The following is a 24,565-nucleotide window of genomic DNA, read 5'->3' on the forward strand; positions in this document are numbered from 1 at the left end:
TCCTCATTATTGTAACAATCCTTTGATTTGCCTTCACAGCCTTTGTAAAATAATCACCAGAAATGTAAATTTCTATCAACTGCTATCCTAAGATCCTTAGCTCCTCCACCTTCTCCAGGTATAGTTTCACCAGCAGAATATGCAGACTTTGATCTGTAAATTCCAGATTTCAGGACCTTTCATTTAGTTGTAATAAAACAGATGCCTGCCAATTTAGCTTATTCAAATCCTCCCAGAGAGCCACAACATTGACATTATTAATATTAATTCACATTATTATTAATAATGTGAAGCCCCAGCTTCACATTAACTGGAAACAACTATCTCCCTGCAGTCTAGCAAAAATATCACTGACATAACAGTTGGACATTTATTTATTTATTTAGCATATGGCATAATAAGGACACATGACATCAAATTATATAAATACATAGTGTGATTTTCTTTCTTGACTACTTGTATAAGAAACTATAACACATTTTAGGAATGTTAGTCAAGTGAGTTTATTAAATAAACTCACTTGACTAACATTCCTAAAATGTATTCTAGTTTCTTATATAAATACATATTTGTGCAGATAACAGTTGGATTATAAAGGTTCAAGTGTACTGAGGTCTGGGGAACCATACTTATATCTTCCCTCCTGATACTGCTCTCTCATACACCGAGTACTATATCTTCTCTACCCCCCCACACACACACGCACATACTGCTGCTTTATGCCACTGAATGCCAACTCTGATTCTGTTTATGTCCAGTTTGATATTGTCATCCATCTCATTTGAAGCCTATCTCTTTTCTAAATGCTGTCTGGATCACTCTATGTAATTTTGTTAACTAGCCAAATGACCTGCATTCTGACATGCCCAAACCATTGTTGTCTTTATGTAAGAAAGACAACAATCAGCAATTACCTTACATAAGATAGTTGCTGATCACCTCTGATGTATCTCATCATTAGTCGCAAGTCAAACCATCTTACTCTTCAAACACCATTGATCAAAAGCATCAAATCTCTGATTACCACTCTTACACAACGTTCATATCTCAGTTCCAAAATTTTCTCCTGAAAACTGTTTTGTGTCCTGCAAAGCAGCAAATTACCAGATGATTTGCTACAGCAAATTCCTATTAGCATGATACTGTACCTATGAAACTTTGGTCAGGATTTTTTAGTAGTTTGTTATGGTAGTTTCACTCCATCATTAACTTATTTAAATTTCTTGAATAATGAAGTGAGATATTACCTTCCATTTTCTGTCTTTCTCCCTTTTTCATTGCTGTTCTTCCTCCTAACATAAATTCTTGTTTCATTATATAAAGCCTTGCTTAGGCCACATATGCAATACTGTGCACAGATTTGGTCACCTGGTTTTCAAAAGGACGACGAGATGTTGGAAAGGGTCCAGAAGCAACTGGCTAAGGTAGTTTCTGATCTCTGAAATGTTGAATATGAGGAAAGGGTTGAGAAGCTGCAATTTACAGAGTCTACCGGATAGGAGGAAGATTGGTGATATGATAGAGATGTACAAGTTGGTAAGGAATTGGTATAGGATCAATGTTGAAGAGGATTTTCATAAAATGCTAGGAGATCAAGGAAAAACAAGGGGTCATCCCTGGAAGTTGTATAAGGAGGGTGTGAACAAGGAAATGAGAAGGAGGTTTTTTGCATGCAGAGTTGTGAATGATTGGATTGCTTTGCCTGAGAGTGTGGTGTTTACAGAGAATTTTACTGTGTTTAAAGTGCAGTATGATGAGCTGTGTGTATGACAAAAGGACCTCCTAGATGAGTATTTGCCTCCATGATGTCTTAGAATAATAATAATAATGCAAAACAGAAAGTTTTATCCTGCACCCTACAAGGGTAGGATATAGGATTTAAGTTTATAGAAATATTATGCAGAAGAAAAGCACAAGTATGATTCTGAAACAGCACTTGAACTTTTATTATTCACCCTTTATGTCAACTATCTGTTAAGACAGACAGAGGAATCAACTTTATCACCTATTTCATTATTTGGAAGAAAAGCAGAACATCGTGCCCTTCAATTTGAAAAGACCTGGGTTCGATTTCATCGTGATGAGGGGAGGGAATCCCTATATGGGCTTTTTAAGCTAAAGATGAGTTATCCTATCTTTTAGTGTTGCACAGTGATCAGCATTCATTTTAGAAATTATGGACATTACAACCGTGTTATAAATAACTCTTTTAATTTCCCGACGTTTCGATCCTCATATTAAGATCATCATCTGGAGCATATATAAATATACAAGACAAGCTGAGTTACATTACACACAGTAAGCTAAAGAAACAATGACTTGTCACCGGTTATTCTACTGGCATGACCTCTAGTGAGAAAAAAAATACAAATTAATTAATTATTTAGAAACTACATCAAGCTAAATTCTATTTAAGATAACATGAGAAAACTTTCTTATAGATAGTTTTCTTTCAGTAACAATGATGTCCTATTTTTAACATTACAATTGTTATTTTAGATTTAGGATTCTGGGTTATCTACAGTCTTGTTTATAGTTAAATCTTGGAGAGGAAGGTTCCGTGGGTAGAATATGTGCCTTCCATATGCTTGGGATTTTTAGACCATCATGATTGTTCAGATTGGGGTGGTTGATAAGAATCTCACAGGCTTCCTTAAATTTGCGTTCATACCATGTTTTGGTGTGTAAACAACTGGTGCTTTTCCAGTCAATTCTGTGTAAGGTGTTCAGAGCATGATCAGAAAGGTCCGCTTCACCATAGTTATTATATTTAACGTGTCACTTATGTTCCTTTTGTCTGATAGGAATTGTGCATCTTGTTTCCTCTATATATGGTATATTACAGGTGCAATAAATATGGTATACTCCAGGGTAAGCCAGCAGAGGGAGTGGGCCTTTCGATGAGTTGAGTAAGCTTTTTAATTTTGCAGGAGGTTTAAAGGTGGTGTTAAACTGTGAATGAAGATATCTGAGAATTATAATACTTCATTCACATTTAACATAATCTGCCATAACTTAAGCAACACTTGTAAATATTATTTGATGTCAATTTCTTGCTCGTAAATTATTATTCATATAATTACTTTGAGTTTGTTTATTATTGTTTAATTATTTAATCTGGAATATGTAATTAGTACTGAAAGGACTCGGTATTAAAATATCATTCAATTTATTTTATTTATTGCTGTATAAAAATTATAAGAAGCTGTGCATATATATTATGAGAATTTGTATTTATCATATTTAAATGTATTTTATGTGAACTATGGATTATTATCTATTTATTATTTCTGAAAGAGAATGTATATATGTGGAATTCTGTTGATAAGATTTTATGTAATTCTTCTGATTGAATTTGATTGACTAGTAAAGGAGAAATGGAGTTGTTTTTAGTTAGCACGTGCTTAGAACGTGAATGGCTATGATATGGAGAGAAACCTGTACATGTAAGCTGAACTGGCTAGAACCGGATTTTGGCGGGAAGAATAAACGCAGTTAATTGGAAAACGAAAGTAACCAAGGAAGAGAAAGCTCAGGGACCGCGAAGAGACTGGAGGTGTGTAATGAAAGGCGAGCGGAGATATGCAAAAAATTCGGCAAGGAAAGGACCAGGTTTAAAAAGGCATTAATAACTACCTCTATGGGATTTAGATATCACGATAGATTCCTAATGATTAGAGGAAGAATACTGCAAAGCTGAAGTCAATACATACTGGAAAATAAGGAATTAGTATATGACGTAAATCCAATGTGTCAAGACTTATGTGGCTCTGTGTTTAATATTTCAGTTAACAGAAATTTTGATAATGTGGCTAAGTAAATTCAATATGCTGAAGTTATAACCCGGTAAGACTTGTCCTTTTTTTACATCCAGTGTGACACAAATGAATGTTAGCTCCTCCTAATTTATCTTAACCCAAGCTGTGGCATTTAACTATAACTAGCCGAAGGAATAAAGCACTAAAGTGTCCCCCCTTTGAATTTACTTAGCCACATTATCAATCAGACTAGAAGTGAATTAGAAAAACCAACTATAAGAATATTTATTGTGAATTCTGGAACTTTGAACTGTGAGAACTATTTTCTATAAATTGACAGAATATAGAGAACTGAGAGTCGAATGTTTGATACCTAACGTTTTGTATCCTATTCTGAGCACTAGAACTAAATCGATGTGTAGAAGATATGATTTGTCTCATAGAATAGAGACAAGTTATGATAGAAATACTTATTTCTGGAATAATAAGTTCTAAGACTTTGGCTTTAAACTTAAAACCTAACTGAAAAGTTACCTGTATCTCAGAGGTATTTTGGATTTGTTCATTTGCATTATCATGTTTAGAAAGCTGTACTTGGATGTACATGTTATATAACTCTGCATGAAATGTTTTGTTTTATTGAATTCAATTTGTTGTTTGCCTGATCTTCATTCATTGCACTGCTCATAAAAATTTATTGAACCTTGCGAAAGCCTTAAAAAATATTAATAATCTCAGCCTGTAGAAAAGAGAGATTGCAATCGTTAGCTGATGATTCATTCCTCTGCAATATATAGACTAATCTGAATATAAAGTGGTGCAGGTTAATATAAATTTCTTTATATTCAGATCAGCATCAATCAACATCTAACAAATAAAAACAGAATTTTAAGGAAATAACGATAAGCTCGATTAACCAACATATATGAATCAGTCAGCAAGATAGGATGACACAACAGTGGCTTTGAGGTTGTATTTTTCTGTTTGAGGTTGTATGGTCTATTTATTTTATCTGATGTCCCTTTAATGTAAGGAATGGTTATAGTTTTATTGTAGTCTGGTTTATCTTTGTTTTTTATTGAGGTCTTGTAGAGAATTTTGTTAATAGTGTTTTGGCTGTAACCATTTTTTAGAAAAGTATTACTGATAACTTTAAATTTGTCTTTTAGCGTATGTTCATTGGAGCAGATCTTCAAAGCCCTGTTTTTTAGAGTATTAATGACACCTAGTTTTTGTGTTGGATGATGGTAGGAGTTTATGTGTATGTATTGGCCAGTATGTGTTGGGTGGTGATAGGAGTTTATGTGTGTATATATTGACCAGTATGTGTTGGTTTCTGGTAAACAGTGAAGGAAAGACTGCCAGAAGGAAGATGTGTGACAAGTGTATCTAGAAAGGAAAGTGCGTTCTGTTTTTCAATCTCAGTTGTGAACTGTACGTGTTTGTGTAGGTGGCTAAGATACATAAACAAAACAAAACACCACTCTGGCCAATAGTCGAAGGTATACAGATAGTCCGAATTATCACCTAGCCAGACATAATCAAAGACATTACATTAGAAAAATATGATTTATTAGTCAGTTTTGACGTCTCTGCTCTCTTTACAAATGTCCCAATCAATGACACAATTCTTCTTTTACAGAAGAAATTCCCTCCAGATATTACAGCACTCTTTGCACATGTATTATGTTCTGGTTATTTTGTATGGCAAAATGCTTTCTAACTACAAAAAGAAGGCACAGCCATGGGCTTGCCATTATCCCTCCCTATTGCTAACTTTTTTTTATATGGAACAATTTGAGCAACATGCTCTAGATTCCTCTCCTTTAAAACCCAAAGTCTAGCTTAGATACATTGACGATGTTTTCGCGATCTGGTCCCATGGCCGCCAGACACTAGACACTTTCCTTAGCCACCAAAACAAACAACACAAGTGCATAGAGTTCACAATTGAGATTGAAAAACAAAACACACTTCCGTTTCTAGATACAGTTGTCACATGTCTTCCTTCTGGCAGTCTTTCCTTCACTGTTTACCAGAAACCGACACGTACTGGCCAATATATACACACATAAACTCCTACCACCAACACAAACTAGGTGTCATTAATACTCTAAAAAACAGGACTTTGAAGATCTGCTCCAAAGAACATGTGCTGAAAGACGAATTTAAAGTTATCAGCAATACTTTTCTAAAAAATGGTTACAGCCAAAACTCTATTAACAAAATTCTCTACAAGACCTCAATAAAAAAACAAAGATAAACTATACTACAATAAAACTATAACCATTCCTTACATTAAAGAGACATCAGATAAAATAAATAGAATACTACAAAAATACCCACCTCTAAACCTCCTGCAAAATTAAAAAGCTTACTCAACTCATCCAAAGGCCCACTCCCTCTGCTGACCCACCCTGGAGTATACCATATTTATTGCACCTGTCATATACCATATATAGAGGAAACAAGATGCACAATTCCTATCAGACAAAAGGAACATAAGTGACACGTTAAATATAATAACTATGGTGAAGCAGACCTTTCTGATCATGCTCTGAACACCTTACATAGAATTCACTGGAAAAGTACCAGTTGTTTACACACCAAAACATGGTATGAACGCAAATTTAAGGAAGCCTGTGAGATTCTTATCAACCACCCCAATCTGAACAATCATGATGGTCTAAAAATCCCAAGCATATGGAAGGCACATATTCTACCCACGGACCCTTCCTCTCCAAGATTTAACTATAAACAAGACTGTAGATAACCCAGAATCCTAAATCTAAAATAACAATTGTAATGTTAAAAATAGGACATCATTGTTACTGAAAGAAAACTATCTATAAGAAAGTTTCCTCATGTTATCTTAAATAGAATTTAGCTTGATGTAGTTTCTAAATAATTAATTAATTTGTATTTTTTTTCTCACTAGAGGTCATGCCAGTAGAATAACTGGTGATCAAATCATTGTTTCTTTAGCTTACTGTGTGTAATGTAACTTAGCTTGTCCTGTATATTTATATATACTCCAGAAGATGATCTTAATATGAAGATTGAAACGTTGAGAAATTAAAAGTTATTTATAACACGGTTGTAAAGTCCATAATTTCTAAAATGAATAAAGATGAGTTAGCTGATCTCATACAGAGGTAGCAGGTTTTTCCCTCCCAGAAAGTCAGGGTTTTTCATCCCACATACAGACAAATTGGCTTTCAGAATACGTGCAATTTACAGAAACAAAAATACAAAAAACACTGTTGTTGGTGATGATGGGCAGTAGAAGGCACTGATGCTAGTAGTATCGTAGTAGGAGAATTAAGTGGTAGTGGAGAGGATCAGATGTATTTAGGAAGGTAGAGTAAATTGCTTGTCCACGGTGAGTCCTTGGACTCCCTGGAGGTGTCAGTAATATATATATATATATTTTTTTTTAACACAATTTATTATCTTTCAAAGAAATTACATGAGTTTCAATAAGGAAATACCGTGAGTAGATATATTACTTACTATTATAATAATGGAAATAACTCGCGTAAAATATTCTTTATTCATAGAATTTTCACCTGAGTATCACAGGCATCATCAGTAAGGTACAAAGGCTAATTAAACAATAACTGTAATATTCACAAAGCACCACCTAAGTAGCTATGGTTAAATTTCCTAAATTTATTTTTAAAAAAAAAATGTTATATATGTGTGTGTGTGTGTGTGTGTGTGTGTGTGTGTGTGTGTGTGTGTGTGTGTGTGTGTGTGCGCGCGCGCGCATGTGTGTGTGTACAATTATAAGTTAGGAAAGATTTGCTCGTTTATAGAGTACTATCTCCCACAATGGGGGAAAGACGTAGACCATCGGATCTGTTTAGATTAGGGGAGTGAAGTAACGTTTCACACGTTTCTTTGAAAGCCATTCCATTAGGAACCGAGTTTTGTGAATGACTTTTGTCTTATTCCACTGAACTCTGTCTAGTGTTGATGGCATGCTCTGCAAGTCCAGACTGTTCAGGTTCAAGGTACTGGATATACGACTTGTGTTCTTCTAACTGGATCAGAGCAGATCTTCCTGTTTGTCTAAAATATGAGAACCCACAAGAGCAGGCAATCTGGTAGACACATGGATAGCTGAGATGTGGGAGCTTGTCCTTTGGAGACATGAGGAATGTGGAGATTTTTCTGATGGGTCGAAAGCCCACACAAACATTTAGTGGTTTTAACACTTTAGCTATGCGTTTGCTAACGCCTTTCACATAGGGGATGGTATAAGTGTAGGTTCTTCTGTGTTAGAAGAGGATGCTGAAGCATGACTACTTAAAGCCCTTTTTATGAAGGAATTCTTTTAACCATTGGATATGAAGGAGGAATTAATATATTATAAATTTTTTTGTAACAGTTCTGAAGAACAGAAGGAGTGGGATCTATGAACCACTGTTTTTATAGTATCTGCCTTTTGACTGGGATGGTGATGTGATTCAGTATGGATGTACTGGCCTGTATGAGTCTCCTTCCTATAGACTGTGAATTGTAGGTTTCCATCTGGTTGGCAAAGAATTAAGAGGTCTAGAAAGGCTAACTGCTTATTTACTTCTACTTCTAGGGTGAACTGGATCCTTGGATGAAGTGCATTTATTTTTGAGAGAAACTGTTGTAATTCTTCCGTAGTGCCCTTCCATATGGCAAAAATTTCATCCACATATCTGAACCAAAGGTTAGGTCTGGGTGTAATGTTGTTAAAGATACATTGTTTGAAGTGCTCCATGAAGTATATTCAGTTGGCAGAGAGCACTGAATTACTGCACCAAGAATTTCCTCCAGACATAGCCAAATTATCTGAATTTGTAATAAAGTCTAGTTATTTTTCCTTCAAAAACCAGTTATACCAACAAATCGAAGGAACAGCAATGGATTTTTTTTAAAATAAATTTAGCAGGGAATCTAATGATGGCATGCTCTGCAAGTCCAGACTGTTCAGGTTCAAGGTACTGGATATACGGCTTGTGTTCTTCTAACTGGATCAGAGCAGATCTTCCTGTTTGTCTGAAATATGATAACTCACAAGAGCAGGGAATCTGGTAGACACCTGGATAGCTGAGATGTGGAAGCTTGTCCTTTGGAGACATGAGGAATGTGGAGATTTTTCTGGGTTAAACCTAAGTAGCTAAGGTTAAATTTAGGAAATTTAACCTTAGCTACTTATGTGGCGCTTTGTGAATATAACAGTTATTGTTTAATTAGCCTTTGTACCTGTACTGATGATGCCTGTGATACTCAGGCGAAAATTTTACGAATAAAGAATATTTTACGTGAGTTAATTCCGTTATTATAATAGTAAGCAAAAATTACATGAGTGTAGGGTACATTTTGTTACATGTGATTAAAATTATAATTTGGTTGGTTGGTTGGTTGGTTTATAGTTTATTTGGCACAAAAACTACAAAGGTCATACTGTGCCATACTAAAGGTTTCAGCATTAGCATTTACAGAAAATTTAAAAACAATACGTCTGTACAAGAATCTAGTTTCACAAAGCAGCATCTCTAGGTAAACAGAACTGCTGCAGAGGGCACAGCAACAACACACAAGATCAGAGGTTATTACAGTAGTGCAAAAATAGTTAACAATATAAGTTAATATATAATATATGAAACACTAAGCCAAGGAATGCAGTATCTACATATATGTAAAATTATAATAGATGCCTTTATAGCAGTACAAAAATAGGCAAAAAGGGATTATTATACAATATGAATGGATGAAAATTAAATTTAGCAATGTAGCATAAACTGAATTTAGCAATACATATAAACAGAATTACTAGAAGATACACAAATAGACAAGGTGTCCCACAGCACTACATGATTATTCAAAAAATAAAGTAATAAATAAGATACATACACAAAATTTATGTTAAGCAATGCAGTATCTACGTGTTGAAAGTTTATTTTTCACTTGGTTAGACTATAATACATTTAGTTTAATCCTTTATCCAAGTGAGAGCAAACAAAGTTTGCACCTGAAAATATCTTCAGGACTGAATATGGTGTTGTACTATCTTGCCTGGGTAAGTAGTACAACACCAGGCGACTCGTAGCAAAGGTGGAGCAAGCTACCAACACTCCTATCCCAGGATCTCCCATAATGCAAAACACATCTCCTTGCGGGTATGTATAATGTTATGCATTAAGGGATTGGCCACTACCCAGACTAGTTTCGACCTTTACTGAGGTCTCTTCAGTGAAAGCCAGGCCCAGAGTTGGAGATACCAGGCAGAAGCAATAGCAAGGTCATCTTTACCTGTAGGAGTTGCCAAAAGTTTGCCACCTTTTTTTTTTTTATTATTATTAAATTACTCTGGATTTAGAGAAAGATGTTGAAAGTTTATTTTTCACTTGGTTAGACTATAATAAATTTAGTTTAATCCTTTATCCTAGTGAGAGCAAACAAAGTTTGTGCCTGAAAATATCTTCAGGACTGAATGTGGTGTTGTACTATCTTACCTGGGTAAGTAGTACAACACCAGGCAACTCGTAGCAAAGGTGAAGCAAGCTACCAACACTCCTATTCCAGCATCTCCCATAATGCAAAATAATACATCTCCTTGCGGGTCTCCGACTCTGGGCCTGGCTCCCACTGAAGAGACCTCAATAAAGGTCGAAACTAGTCTGGGTAGTGGCCAATCCCTTAATGCATAACATTATACATACCCGCAAGGAGATGTGTTTTGCATTATGGGAGATACTGGGATAGGAGTGTTGGTATCTTGCTCCACCTTTGCTACGAGTTGCCTGGTGTTGTACTACTTACCCAGGTAAGATAGTACAACACCATATTCAGTCCTGAAGATATTTTTAGGCACAAACTTTGTTTGCTCTCACTTGGATAAAGGATTAAACTAAATTTATTATATTGCAGTATCTACATATAAGTAAAATTACTGCAGAGGTTTCAGCAGTACATAAATAGATAAAAATTCAGGTTAACATATGTATATACAAAACAAGTGAAGGAAAGCAGTATTTACATATAGTAAGATTACAACAAACATTATTATACTAAAAGAGTCAGAAAGGAATTATATGCTGTATTATTATACAGCATATATGCATAATATTTAAGTTTAGCATTATGGTATTTACATATTAACAAAATTACAGCAGGGTGATACAAATATACAAGATCAAGGCCAACGGTAATACATAATTGGTCAGATTTAACCTAATGAAGAATATGTATGTATAAAAGTTAAGTTAAGCAAAACAGTATTTACATATAAACAAATTTAGAGTAAAATGTTTATTGTTATTATTATTATTCATGACACCTCCAAGGGGTCCGCAGACTCATCGCAAGAAGACACCTATTATACAACTCTCTGTCTCCACCACTATACCGAACCTCTACCACCAATCGTCTACATTAGCACCATCTACTGCTCAACACCACCACCACAGCTAGTATTTCTGTCTTTAACGTGTGTTCTGAAGGGCCAATTTGTCTGTATATGGGATGAAAAACCTGAGTTTCCGGGAGAAAAAACCCTGCTACCTCTGTATGAGATCGGCTAACTCACCTTCGATTGAAAAAGTCCATATAAATGTGTTTGTACAAATTAATTCTTTCTAAAAAATTAAAAACATCATACAATTTGCCTGAGTCTGCTAGCATTTCCCTGAGCGTGTACGGCTTGATTAGATAGGTGAACATTTGATTCCTCTCTCGTGTAAATTTTTGACAGTCTACCAGAATATGATGATTAGCGAGATGTGTTGCATTTTTCACATATGGGAGGGTCATCAGTTCTCAGTAAATGAGAATGTGTAAGGTGACTGTGACCTATGCAGAGCCTAGCAAGAACAACCTACTCCCTTCTCTTTGTACGTTGACCAAAATGCCAGTGTTTAATTTCAGGTTTAATGTTATATAGTTTGTTTGTTAATGCTTCTTGCCATGTTGACTCCCACTAAGCAATTAGCTTTGATCTTATTAGCTGTCTGTAGACGGTATATGGAACTGTCAAACAGTATGTGGAGAGGGTATGAGCTGATTTAGCAGCTGCAGCTGCAGCCTCATTTCCTTTAATTCTGATGTGGCTGGGAGTTCAGCAGAACTGAACATCAAAACTAAGTATTTTCATTTTGTGAAACAGGTGTAACACCTCATAAAGTACTGGATGTGGATTATACTTAGGAGAGGAGATAGCCTGTAAAGAGCTCAATGAGTCTGTATAAATTATACACTTTTGGTAGCAGCTTTCTTTTATATGCACAAGTGCAAGCTGAATGGCATGTAACTCTGCTGTATAATTACTGCAGTCTGGCAGGATCTGATTTGAGATAATAATGTGAGGAAACACTGCAGCACAGCCAACAGAGGTATTAGTTCTTGAACCATCAATATAAATTGGTAAGAAATCAGTGTGTGTGCTGCTCTGTGTGCATTAAACAATTGCAGATAAATGGATGATGGGGTATAAGATTTCAGTAGCTGACAAAGTGAGAGGCTGTAGAATGGTGTGCAAACCTGCCATGTAGGAATGCTGTTATGTTTAGTGTAGCTAATGTTGTCAACATTTATACTAACAGCCTCCACGGTTTCTTTAATACACATACCAAAAGGATGTATAGCAGTTTGATGTGTATGATATTGAGCTTCCCAATGCAGAGAGAAGATACTATTCCATGTAGGGTGATCTGGGAGAGATTTTATTTTTAAGGTGTAATTAAGGGATAACTGTTTGCGTCGAAGTGATAGAGCCGGTTAATTTTCTTCAACATAGAGGCTTTGAGTGGGTGATGTGCGAAAGGCACCAGTAGCTATCCATATACCTTAATGATGGATGGAATCCAACCATCATAGGTTACTCTGTCTTGCAGAACCATAGATTTGGGACCCATAATCCAGCTTTGAACGTATAAGTGCACGATAAAGATGGAGCAATGAAGCTCAATCAGCACCAGACTCAGTAGAGGATAGAGTGCAAAGGAGGGCCAAAGTTCTTTTGCACTTTTCTCTTAGTTGACAAATGTGTGCTAGAAATGTGAGTTTTCTGTCAAAGATAAGTCCCAAGAACTTGGTTTCTGTAGCTATTGGAATAACAGTATGTCCCATTCTTAGTTCAGGATCTTGGTGATGAGTGTGTTTTCGACAGAAGTGTACACAGACACTTTTTTCTGTTGAAAACCTAAACTCATTATTAAGAGCCCACAGAGAGACATGATCACTTGCTTGCTGAAGTTGTCTTTCAATTACCCTCATGTTACATGAGTGACAGTAAATTGTGAAGTCATCAACATATAGAGCATTGTTTACAGTGAGAGGAAGCTGTTCAATGATTGAGTTAATTTTAATAGCAAAAAGGGTCACACACTTAAGACAGAGCCTTGAGGAACACCCTGTTCTTGATGATATGGTTGAGATAGCTTATTTTCCACTCTGACTTGGAAAGTTCGCCTGGACAGAAAGTTTTTAATAAATATAGGGAGGTGTCCTTTGAGATCTAGGTTATAGAGGTCATTTAATATGCCATATCTCCAGGCTGTGTCATAAGCTTTTTCCATGTCAAAAAAAAAAAAAAAAAAAAAAAACTGAGACAAGATGTTCTTGCTTCAGAAATACATCTCTTATATAAGTTTCTAAATGAACCAAATGGTCTAAAGTTGAATTGTTCATATTTGGTCTAATGTATTAAAACTGAGAACTTTATTAATAAGAGACCATACGATTTAATGAATAAAATACACATTGCCAACCAGTTTCACTAGCTACTGTCTAGCATTATCAAGGCTGTACTGGTGTAAAAACAAATGCATCAAGTTACATGAATACATAAGCATTAGTACTTGTTAGGCTGTTACATTTGATAATTCTCATTTGGAAGTGCGCATGCATTATTCAGAATCCAGTACATGACCACTTATCTGATTACAGGCTTTCTAATCATGAATATGAAATCCTTAAAAAGAGTTTTAACTTTTCTATCATCCCAAATTACATTCCAAAAATGGATTTCATATGTGGGATAGATAAAAGTCTTTATCATCTTCCAGAGGCCACAGCCAATGCTGATAGATTCAACAGTACGATTATTCTTGCTTCAGCAAAATCAACAGTACTGGTAATTTTGCTGAATTGTGAATTGCCTTTTTATCCATATGATAAAAAGGCAAGTCACAATTTATGGAACAACAAAGATATTATAATCACAAAAGCTGATAAAGGCAATTCAACAGTCATTCTAAACTCAAAAGATTACTTCAATAAGATCAACTTGTTACTATTGGACAGTGCCATTCACCAAGTCTTAGATAAGATTCCTATCATGAGTAATCATCTTGAGACAAATGCTCTTATCCGAAACATGACCAGTTGGTCGGAGGAACTAAAAAGACAACTCAAATCCTTACACCCCATTACTCCATGCCTTTATGGCATGCCGAAGATTCACAAAGCAAATGTACCGCTACGTCCAATTGTGGATGGAAGATCCTCACCTACCTACCTACTAGCAAAACATCTTGCAAATTTAATGAAAGGACATATCAGACAAACAGAGACCTATATTAAAAATTCTCAACAATTTGTTGAAAAAATTAAGACTCACAATTTCACATTATGGCAAGTCTAGATGTTGTGTCCCTATTCACCAATGTTCCGGTCAATGAGGTGGTCAACTTCTAAAGGATCTCTTTCCTCAGGACATCACCCATTTGTTCCATCATTGCCTGAAATCAAATTTCTTCATAGTAAATAACATTGTATGCAAACAATCAGAAGGTCTAGCCATGGGTAGCCTCCTGTCACCACCATGCACAGACCTATTTTTCCTATTTATGGAAAAACTTGAAAAAGATATTTTTTCCAATTTTTCACCTATACCTACGATGACATGTTCATCATATGGAAAGATACCATGGAAAACCTTCTAGTGTTTCTTAATAAAATCAACACACTGCACAATAAGATCAAATTTACTATGGAACTAGAGAAGAACAATGAACTACCCATTCTTGACATACTGGTGAAGAGAGAATATAACCATGTCCAACTGTCCATTTACAAGAAAACCACAGATACAAGAAGATATCTACATTATTCATCAAACCATCATCGATCACAAAAACACAACATCATTCATATGCTCCACAATAGAGCCTTAAAGTTTATTTCAAAAGATGATGATGTACGGTTAGAACTGTCGCAAATAGCTAAGACTCTATTTCTGAATGGATACCCCACTAACGTTTTAAACAAATTTCTATTCAAAGATAACTTCCAACAACATGTAACTGATTCCCAATATGTGTCCACAGCAGTGATTCCATATATTAGTTCAGTATCCACAAAATTAGCTAGAATGTTAAAAGCTCATAGCATCAGAGTGGTTTTTAAACCAACCACTACAATTAGACAGATCTTAAGATATCCTAAAGATGAAGTCCCATTCTTCAAACATCCTGCAGTATATGTAATTCCATGCATGTGTGACATATCATTCATTGGACAGACATCTTGAAGTCTTAAAATAAGACAGAAATAACATGTGGGAGACGTAAATCATAACAGAATAATCACATCAGGTTTAGTTCACCATTTTTCGACATCCAATCACGTTATAGACTGGAAAAACAGTTCTATGCCTTACATCAAGGATGACTATAGACACAGAACTTTTAAAGAATCAGCAGTGGTGCTACGCACAGGCAGCAATTTAAACAGAAATCAGGATGCTATTCTTAAAGACATATGGAAAAACTCAACAATTCTCTCAGCCCAACAGAACTACAATACGCGAAAAACCACACGTGTGGTCATGTACCAGATTCTGACTAACGCATGTGCACTTCCAAATGAGAATTATCAAATGTAACGGCCTAACAAGTACTAACGCTTATGTATTCATGTAACTTGGTGTATTTGTTTTTACACCAGCACAGCCTTGATAATGCTAGACAGTAGCTAGTGAAACTGGTTAGCAATGTGTATTTTATTCATTAAATCATATGGTCTCTTATTAATAATGGTCTGAAGTTGATCTATGTCTATGAAAACCACATTGTGTACTGGAGAGAAGATTGTTGCTTTCTAAATACCAGAGAAGTCTGGCATTATAATTAAGGCAATGTAATATTATAATTAATGTTGGAATAAATAGTAATCCTAACAAAAACAATTTACAGTTAAAGTTTTACATTAAAACAGTTAAACAGCCATTTTTGCATTTACATTTTAATTTTATGATTCATTTTAATATTTCATATTAATAATAATTATTATTAAAACATTAATAATTCTTCATCATCATAATAATAATAATCTGTTTTCTCAAAATAGATAATCAAACCTAGTCGACTAGGTTTGATTACCTAGCATCATCAACTGCAGCAATAGAGGAGTTCATTCAGTGGCTAAATTCTAAACAAATAAGTTCCGGAGCCCCATTCAAAAGAACCAATTGTATTTACCTTTGAGTCTGTGCGGTTATCCGAGTGGTTTTGCGCTTCACAACCAAATGCCTGGGGAAGGAGTGTCCTAGGTTCGATTCCCATCAATGACATGAGGAGTTTAAGGATCTTCCTCAACCAATGCCAAGTTAACCGGTCTTGGGGATGGACAGCAGGGTTTTTTTGCCAGTTTATCTGGGGTTTTTCATCCTGCAAGCAAGTAAACTGGACCCATGAACACACAGGATACAGTCATAAAAAAAAAAAAAAATGTGGCAAGGAAGGCAACTGGAAGTATGGCTGGGGAAGGAGTGTCTTAGGTTCGATTCCAATCGACGACATGAGGAGCTTAAGGATCTTCCTCAGCCATAGCCAAGTTAGCCGGTCTCAGGCGTTGACAACAAAGTTTTTCACCAGTTTATCTGAAGTTTTTCATCCCGCAAGCAGGCAAACTGGACCCGTGAACACACAGGCTACAGTCATAAAATATATATATATATATATGGCAAGGAAGGCAATGGGAAACCACCTTGCTTCATTATCTCTGTAGTAATTAGTTGCTACCCTCTCAAAGAGAGGAAGCCACAGAATCATATCAGATCAGATTTACTTTTGAATGCATTCTGGGGGAGCTCCAAACCTCCCCTTCCCTTTCATCATGCATTCGTAATGAGGCGACTGTTGATATTGACTTTATATACACATTCAAAACTGTAAACAATTGTTGAATAATAATACAATAATGTAGGCATAATTACCGTAAAGGGAGAAAAGTCACAAAACAGAAAAATGTTCCTACAAAATAACCAATTGTATTTACCTTTGGATGCAATCCACTGGTCGAGAGTGTCCAGCAAGTCAGCAAATCTTTCCTTTCGTTCAGTGTATTAATATTATCGCATTGCAACTGATGAGAATTCTGTGTTTCCATGGATTCATTACCGACCTCTTTCTCTTCAGAAACTATACATTTCATTACAAACTCATTTTATATTATCACTGTCATCCAAGCTATTTTACTGTTTAAAGAAGGTACCAATGTACTTCAGAATCAATGTAGTTTAGTTGAAATACCAGATTTACTTGAATATAACTTGCACCCCTGATTTTACTTTTCAAAAAAAGAAATTGAAAAGTTTCGCATATATCTCACACATTAAAAAAAGCTTAAACACATTCATGTTTGGGACGATAGTAACTTGCTCCCATGGTAAACAACACATCCTCCCCAATAGCCACTATACTGCAGAGGCAAGAAAAACAAGTACTTTTATTATGTCAGTGAATAAAGTACAAGCACTCTGTGTAATATATTTCTCAACAAATAGTGCAATTAGAGACAACTGGGATAAAAACGACACTAATGAATGAATCACATGTCCCTCATACAGAAACTATGCTGTATAGACTCAAGCAAAACCATATGCTGCACTGACAAACACAGTATCTAACTAAAAACAAATAAAATTCAACCGAACGTGTTAAAATTTGTAAACGTGTTAAAACTAAGAAATATATATATAGTGAATGTTGCTATGGCAGTTTGACATATTACTGGAATTCGGCTGAAGAGAGTTAACATTTTAATTCAATTCGCAGCTTGCTTTATCTTTCTGTCGCACGATCTTTTGTTAATACTGCACCAATCATATGCACGTCTTAATAACCTGCCATTGCTGATTGTTTCACATTATTCTTAATTACCGTAAAGGGAGAAAAGTCACAAAAGAGAAAAGTGTTCTGGGCCCAGGCCTGGAGCATAAAAAAGTTCTGGGGCTGGGTCCCGGCTGAATTTAACCATTGAGTTCATTTATTCCATTTTATTTGTGATATAAGGATATAAGGATATTTGAAGATTCATAGACAACTTTAATCTCTAATCTTTCCGTTCCCTTTCAGAGTCCTATTCATCATAAAATCAATTACGACTAAATAGAAAAGGTGACAAGACACATTTCTGTCTTACTTTATTTATTATTTTAAACCATTCAATATATATCTTATCAAATTTAACACACACCTCACTGTTATCATATAAAGCAGTCATAATGCTGATAAGATTTTGAATTTTGAGATCCACAGATGGGATGCTTCCTACTCATTTGGTGGAGTTATACCGGAAAAAGCAGAGGAAGCAAGGAATCTCGGGATAATTGTAGATAGAAATTTGACATTCAGAGAACATACTGCAAAGATTGTGACGACATCTCATAGAATGGCTGCAATAATGAGGACACTGACCATGAGGGATAGAAGGGTTGCAGTCCCAATGTCAAAAGCAGGGTTTCTCAAACTTTTTCTACGACGGAACACTTCACAAATACTGAAATTTTCATGGAACACCTTGGTTATTTTGTAATGTATTACTTAATAATTGGTAATTTAGCTGATTTTTATTATTAATCAATAATTAATTAAACATCAATTAAACTCATTAAATTAATTTGTGCTGATTTTCATTGACACAGCCTATTCTGATCACCAAAAATTTATATTATAAGTACTTACGAGTGAATGCAGACTTTTTCTTCTGTGTGCTGGTAGTTTTTCCCCTCCTTCTGTACATTCTGGAGATCTTTGTAGGCTTGAGGTGGATGAGTCACTATCTGTTCTGTCACAAACACCTTCAATAAGAGATTTCTTAATACCAAAATTAAATAAAGTGCCTTGTCTCTAATTCATATTAGAATCTAAATCAGTATTCCTATTACTTTTAAAAAAATTACAGCACTCTGGTTTCAGAACAAGCACTTACAGTCTTACACACTGCAATACAAACTTGCGAAGAAAGTATTCAGTATTAATAGATTTGAGAACCAGATACAGACTACTTTGATCTTCAATTTCAGTGGAAAAATTTTCTTTATACTTTTGAGAACAGAGGATATGCCATTCATTGTTATAATCCGTTTGCAGGTAATTGTTATGACTCGTCATAAACAGCGGTATTCCCTTTCCCAAATGTTGAAAGGTTTCAATGTGTGAAAATTAACGATACACAGATGTTATTAGGCGTTCTGGGTCTGAGCTTTTCGACATATTCACGAATATTATTCTCCTCAGAATATTTCTACTATAAAATATTTATTCATGAAAATTGCTTAGAAAACTAAAATGACAAATTCCAGAACTTCTCGCGGGACACCTATTCACCTTCGGCGGAACACAGTTTGAGAAACCTGGTCTAAAGCGTTGATCAGACCAGCTAGATTTCTGTGTGCAGATCTGTCATGGAATTTGAAGGGGGGTGAAGTAACCTTGGAGAGGGTGCAGAAACAGATAGCAAAAATGATATCAGGCCTGTACAATATTGCTCATGAGGATAGACTGTGGACATGCAGACTGCATAGTTTGGTGGACAGATGAAAAGTGGGATATGATTGAGACATTTAAGTGAGGGGTTATTAATAGTGGATTAACACTGATAAGATTTTTCATATGGTAGAACAAGGATAAGGAGGCCATCCCTGGAAGATGCAAAAGGAAGTGGTGAGTAAAAGAGTAAGAAGTATGTTTTTTGCATGAAGAGTGGTAGGAGCATGGAATGCATTGCTTGAGAGGGTGGTGAAACTACAAACAGTGGATAAATTTAAGGAGTAGAATGATAGACTTTATATTGACTTCGCATGACGAGTCTAGTCACCTTATGGAGATCAAGAAATAAAAAATTAAAAATAATAATAATAATAATAAATTTCTCAGGTATCTCATAAATTTTAACCTATCAACTGAATCAAAAGCCTTTTTGGGTCAACAAACACATGATCACAGGTGTCTGAAATTCTAAGCATTGCTCAAGTGTCTGTCTCAGTGAAATATTTGGTTTATGCAGCTTCTAGAAGAACTATGCAGCATATGAATTATGAACTTATGAACTATGTAGGTTATGAAGAACTATGCAACTATTTCCTTTTTGATTCCATCTTGCTCATCTCTCAGTTGCTTGCCAACTAAGTCCTTGATTTTGTTGAGTATATGCAGAAGACCTTATTTGGAATAGGCAATAAGCTGATTCCTCTGTAATTCTCATACACAGTGCAATCTTCTTTCTCCACAACTCAGGGGATAACTACGATGTTGAAGCAAACCTGGACATGTAAGAATAACGAAGTCTTTCTGCATCTTTATAAGGCTTTGATAAGACCACACCTGGATTACTGTGCATAGATTTGGTCTCCTGAGTTCCAAGGGGGAGGGATAAAGAAGCTGTGGAAAGAGTACAAAGAAGAGTTACAAAGATTATATCTGTATTATGGGACTTAGATTATGAGGACAGATTGTGAGTATGTGTATTACAGACTCTGGTTAACAGGAGAAAGAGAGGGGGGTGATATGATAGTGGTCTATAAACTTTTGAATGGATGTTATAGGATATCATCTGATATAATTTTTTGTTATATGGACGGTGGGGAGAGAACATGGGGGCATCCATGGAAGTTAAGTTTGTTTGCAGTCAAAAAAAGGGGTAAGAGTTAGGTTTTTCTCCCAGAGAACAGTGAGTGAGTGGAATAGTTTGCTTTTAGGGGTAGTGAGTGCATCTAGTGTCAATGAATTTAAGGGAAGGCATGACAGCTGGTTTGAGTGATTTATAGCCTCCCTCGATGAGTCCTTGACACCCTGGAGATCTCAGATAATAATAATAATAATTATTATTATTACCACTCTGATAGAAAATGTTTTTAGGATCTCAGTCAACCCAATCACCATACTCTCCTTATCATCTTTTAATTTAGCATTTCTGAAGTAAACTCATAATATCCTTGTGATTTATGAAGTTTTAATTGATTTATGGCCAGTCTTACCTCAGATGGTGTAAAGAGACTGATATTAAATTGGGAAGTGAAACTAGTCTGTTCACTAAGGATAACTGGATCACAAAATTTAATATTGTTTAATAGATTATCCAAAATGCTTTATCTACCTCTGTGGATAAAGATATCAAGATGGCATCTTATCCTTCAACTGCATTCTTATTTTTATTTTTTAATGATTTCACTCCATTCTCCTTCTTCCTACATATCTTATACGTTCATATAGTTCTCTATGATTACTCTCTCTGTCTCTCTCTCTCTAGCTGCATTCTTTGTAAGGTTGTTAAACTAGGAATTTTTATCTCTTTTCAACTGTGCTTTTAATGTTTATTAATTTCTCTACCTTAGCCTATTCTCATTAGCTAGATGCTACTCCAGTCTCTTCCTACATTCTCTTCTTTCAGGAATTAACTGCATTACCTCAGCGCTCAAATAATTCAGTTTTTGCTTCTCTCTTACCCCCCTAACACAGCCTAACTAGTTTCATGTATAGCCATCCAACACAAACTATCTACATCACAATCTTCTGGCTCTTTCATAACATCTCAGCAGCTCATCCTGGTAAATTATAGCAGTATCAGCACTACTCAATGATTCAGTGTTAAAAGAGATAGTGGTTGATCTTCGAATACATTTTTTTAGCTTTGACTACAATGTGCTCTTAACAGGGTACTGATCAGATCCTATCTCTGCACCACTATATATCCTAGTGTTCTTCACAGAACTTGCCTTCTTCTTCTTCTTCTCTTAACCCTTGTTTTATAGCCACTTTTAACTATAGGTGTCCCTCATTTCTCTCCATCTGTTTCTATCCAAAGTTTGTTGGTACCAGGGAATTCCAATTGTTTTCCTTATATCGTCTGACCATCTTCTTTGAGGTCTTCCCACAGATCTTTTACCTTCATATGGATGCCACTCCAGTAAAATGTTTGTCCATCTATTGTCCATGAGTCTTGCGATGTGTCATTCACAACTCTGCATGCAAAAAACCTGCTTCTCACTCCCCTGCTCACACCCTCTTTATACAGCTTCCAGGGATTCTAGACTCTGTAAATTGTTTCTCAATCTTTCCTTATATTTGATATTCCAGAAACTACCTTAGACAGTCATCTCTGGACCCCTCCCTAACATCTCTTTGTCCTGAAAAACCAGGCGACAAAATTTGGGCACAGTAGTCCATGTGTGTCCTAATCAAAGCATTATAAAATAGAACAAGGATTTCCCTACATCTACAAATCAGCATCTTCCACATTATTCCTAAAGCATAACCAGAAGTCTTTACGTTAACTTCACAATTTTGGCAATGTGTCCCCTAAATTTCAAATCCTTATTCACTATTACCCCAAGATCTCTTATTTCCTCCACCTCCTACAATATATCCCCACCAAGCATAAATTCTACATCCCATCTTTGTTTCCCAAATTTTAAAAATTTACATTTTGCAACAATGAACTCGCATCCCCATTCCTGTTCACAACCACTCAATTTATTCAAGTATTTCTTGTAAGGTCACAACATCTTCTCCACTCTTCATAATTAGACCCAACTTTGCATAATCTGCAAACAACTGAATATCTCCATCCACCCTGAGGTAGGTACACCACTAGCAATTTTCCTTTCCCAGGATATTGCTCCCCCCATACACAACCTACTGATACCTAGCAGATAGCCAGTTTCTGATCCAATGCGCTAATATAATATCCAATCCCCATACGCTCTAGTCTGACAATCAACTTATCATGATGAAATAATCTATCAAAAGTGCCTTTGCAAAATCTAAGTATATTACTGTGTATCCCTATCCTCTGTTTAAGGAAGCAGCACCTTATTGTAATAAGTAAGTCGATTACTAAAGCATAACCTTCCTTTAGCAAATCCATGCTGTTCATCAAAAATAATACCATTTTTATCAACCCAATTCTGGATCCTAGTTCTCACAAGCTTCTCCAAAAACTTAACTACAACACTTGACACATAAATAGGCCTAAAATTTGATACTTGAGTTCTATCATCCCCCCCCCCTTATGAAGTAGCACAATCTTGCCATAATTCTGTTCTTCTACTGGAACTTGACCCAGTGCAAGACTCATATTAAAAAAAATATGTCAAAGCAGATGTCAACTCCCTGGCACTTTCCTTCAGAATACATGGTGATATGTCATCAAGTCCCACAGCCATATTAACATCAAGTTTGCTCAATTCCCCCATACATGTCTTGCTCACTTAGAGTCAGTCTCTCCTCCCCATCATCAATTGCTCTCTATTTCTCCATGAAGTCACATTCACAAGAATGAAGGACTCTTATGAACTGTTCATTAAGTATCTCCACTATATCTTCCACAACAGCTGTTCTTATACCATTTTCTCCAATCAATGTTATCCTTCCATAATCATTTTTTTTTTTTTTTTGCTGGCTATGTATTGAAAGAACTCCCTATGATTCTTTTTGGCAGAAGTCAACAAACTGCTGCTCATACTTCACTTTTTCTACCTCCAACCAAGTCATCCTCCTTGCCTGGTCTTTGTAATCAGCATGGAATTGGTTATTACCACTTCTCTTATGCTGCCTCCATAATGCCCTTTTTTTCTGTATCACATGCTTAATCTCTTCATTCATCCATTTCATACCTACCTACCTTATTTAACTCTCTGACCTTAGAATACATTTAAACATTGCTTCTATTAGATAGTTCTTGAACATCCCCCCCAAGCTGCATTGATCTCTTTTCCAGCTAACTTCTCCACCTGCAAGATGTCTCCTGAGCTCTTCATAATCACCAGCCTTCTATTTCCACATATATCCTTTTCTCACAGAGGTCCTCACACTGCTGGCAACCACCCAGGTAATCACTTCATAGTCACTCTCATCAACTCGAGGGTGATTTGACACCTCATTTATAATTACATCCTCTGATGAGATGATCAAATCCAAGACTCTCAATCCCCGTGTGTTCTCTGTTACATACTGTCTGAGGTAGTTGTCCCTCAAAAACTTAAAAAACTCATTTTCTTTACTTCCAGTTGCTATCTCATCTTCCCAGTCTATGTTGCCATAATTAAAATCGCACATAATGATCACCCTTTACTTATTTGCTTGGCTAATTTGATTATACATTTCACAGTCACTATCATCCACATTACTAAATCTTTAACAACATTCAACCAAGTATTTCATTCTATTCACCTCTATCTCACACCATCCTGTCTCAAAACCACTGGCACTATTTCCCTCTGGGATCTCTACTTTGTATGGACATAACTCTTTCTCTATCATAAATAGCACTCCCCCCCATCCCCTTTTTACTTTTTCTATCCTCATGAAACACATCATACCCTTCCATCTCTATTTCTGTTAGGATGTTATCCTCAATCAGTCAAGTCTCACTTATTCCAACAATTTTTGGGTGAACAGACTCAATTAATGGAACCATTTCTTCTGCCTTGTTTCTTACACTTCTAGCATCTGTAAGCAAACACAGCAGCTCATTCTGGATCTATAACTAGTTCCACCGATGCCACTCATTCCATGTGATTTCTCCATGCTCAACTCAAGCCA

At 35.8% G+C, this 24,565-nt stretch overlaps 1 protein-coding gene across 1 annotated transcript in view; it reads right to left on the bottom strand.

Moving 5' to 3' along the window:
* LOC150109090 (phospholipase D1-like) overlaps positions 1-24,565 on the bottom strand; it is a 558,765-nt gene that overhangs the window by 360,189 nt on the left and 174,011 nt on the right. The window lies entirely within an intron of this gene.

Source organism: Typopeltis vanoorti, chromosome 2, assembly GCF_054136105.1.
Source record: "Typopeltis vanoorti isolate ZY-2024b chromosome 2, IOZ_Tvanoo_1.0, whole genome shotgun sequence".
Taxonomy (NCBI): Eukaryota; Metazoa; Arthropoda; class Arachnida; order Uropygi; family Thelyphonidae; genus Typopeltis; species Typopeltis vanoorti.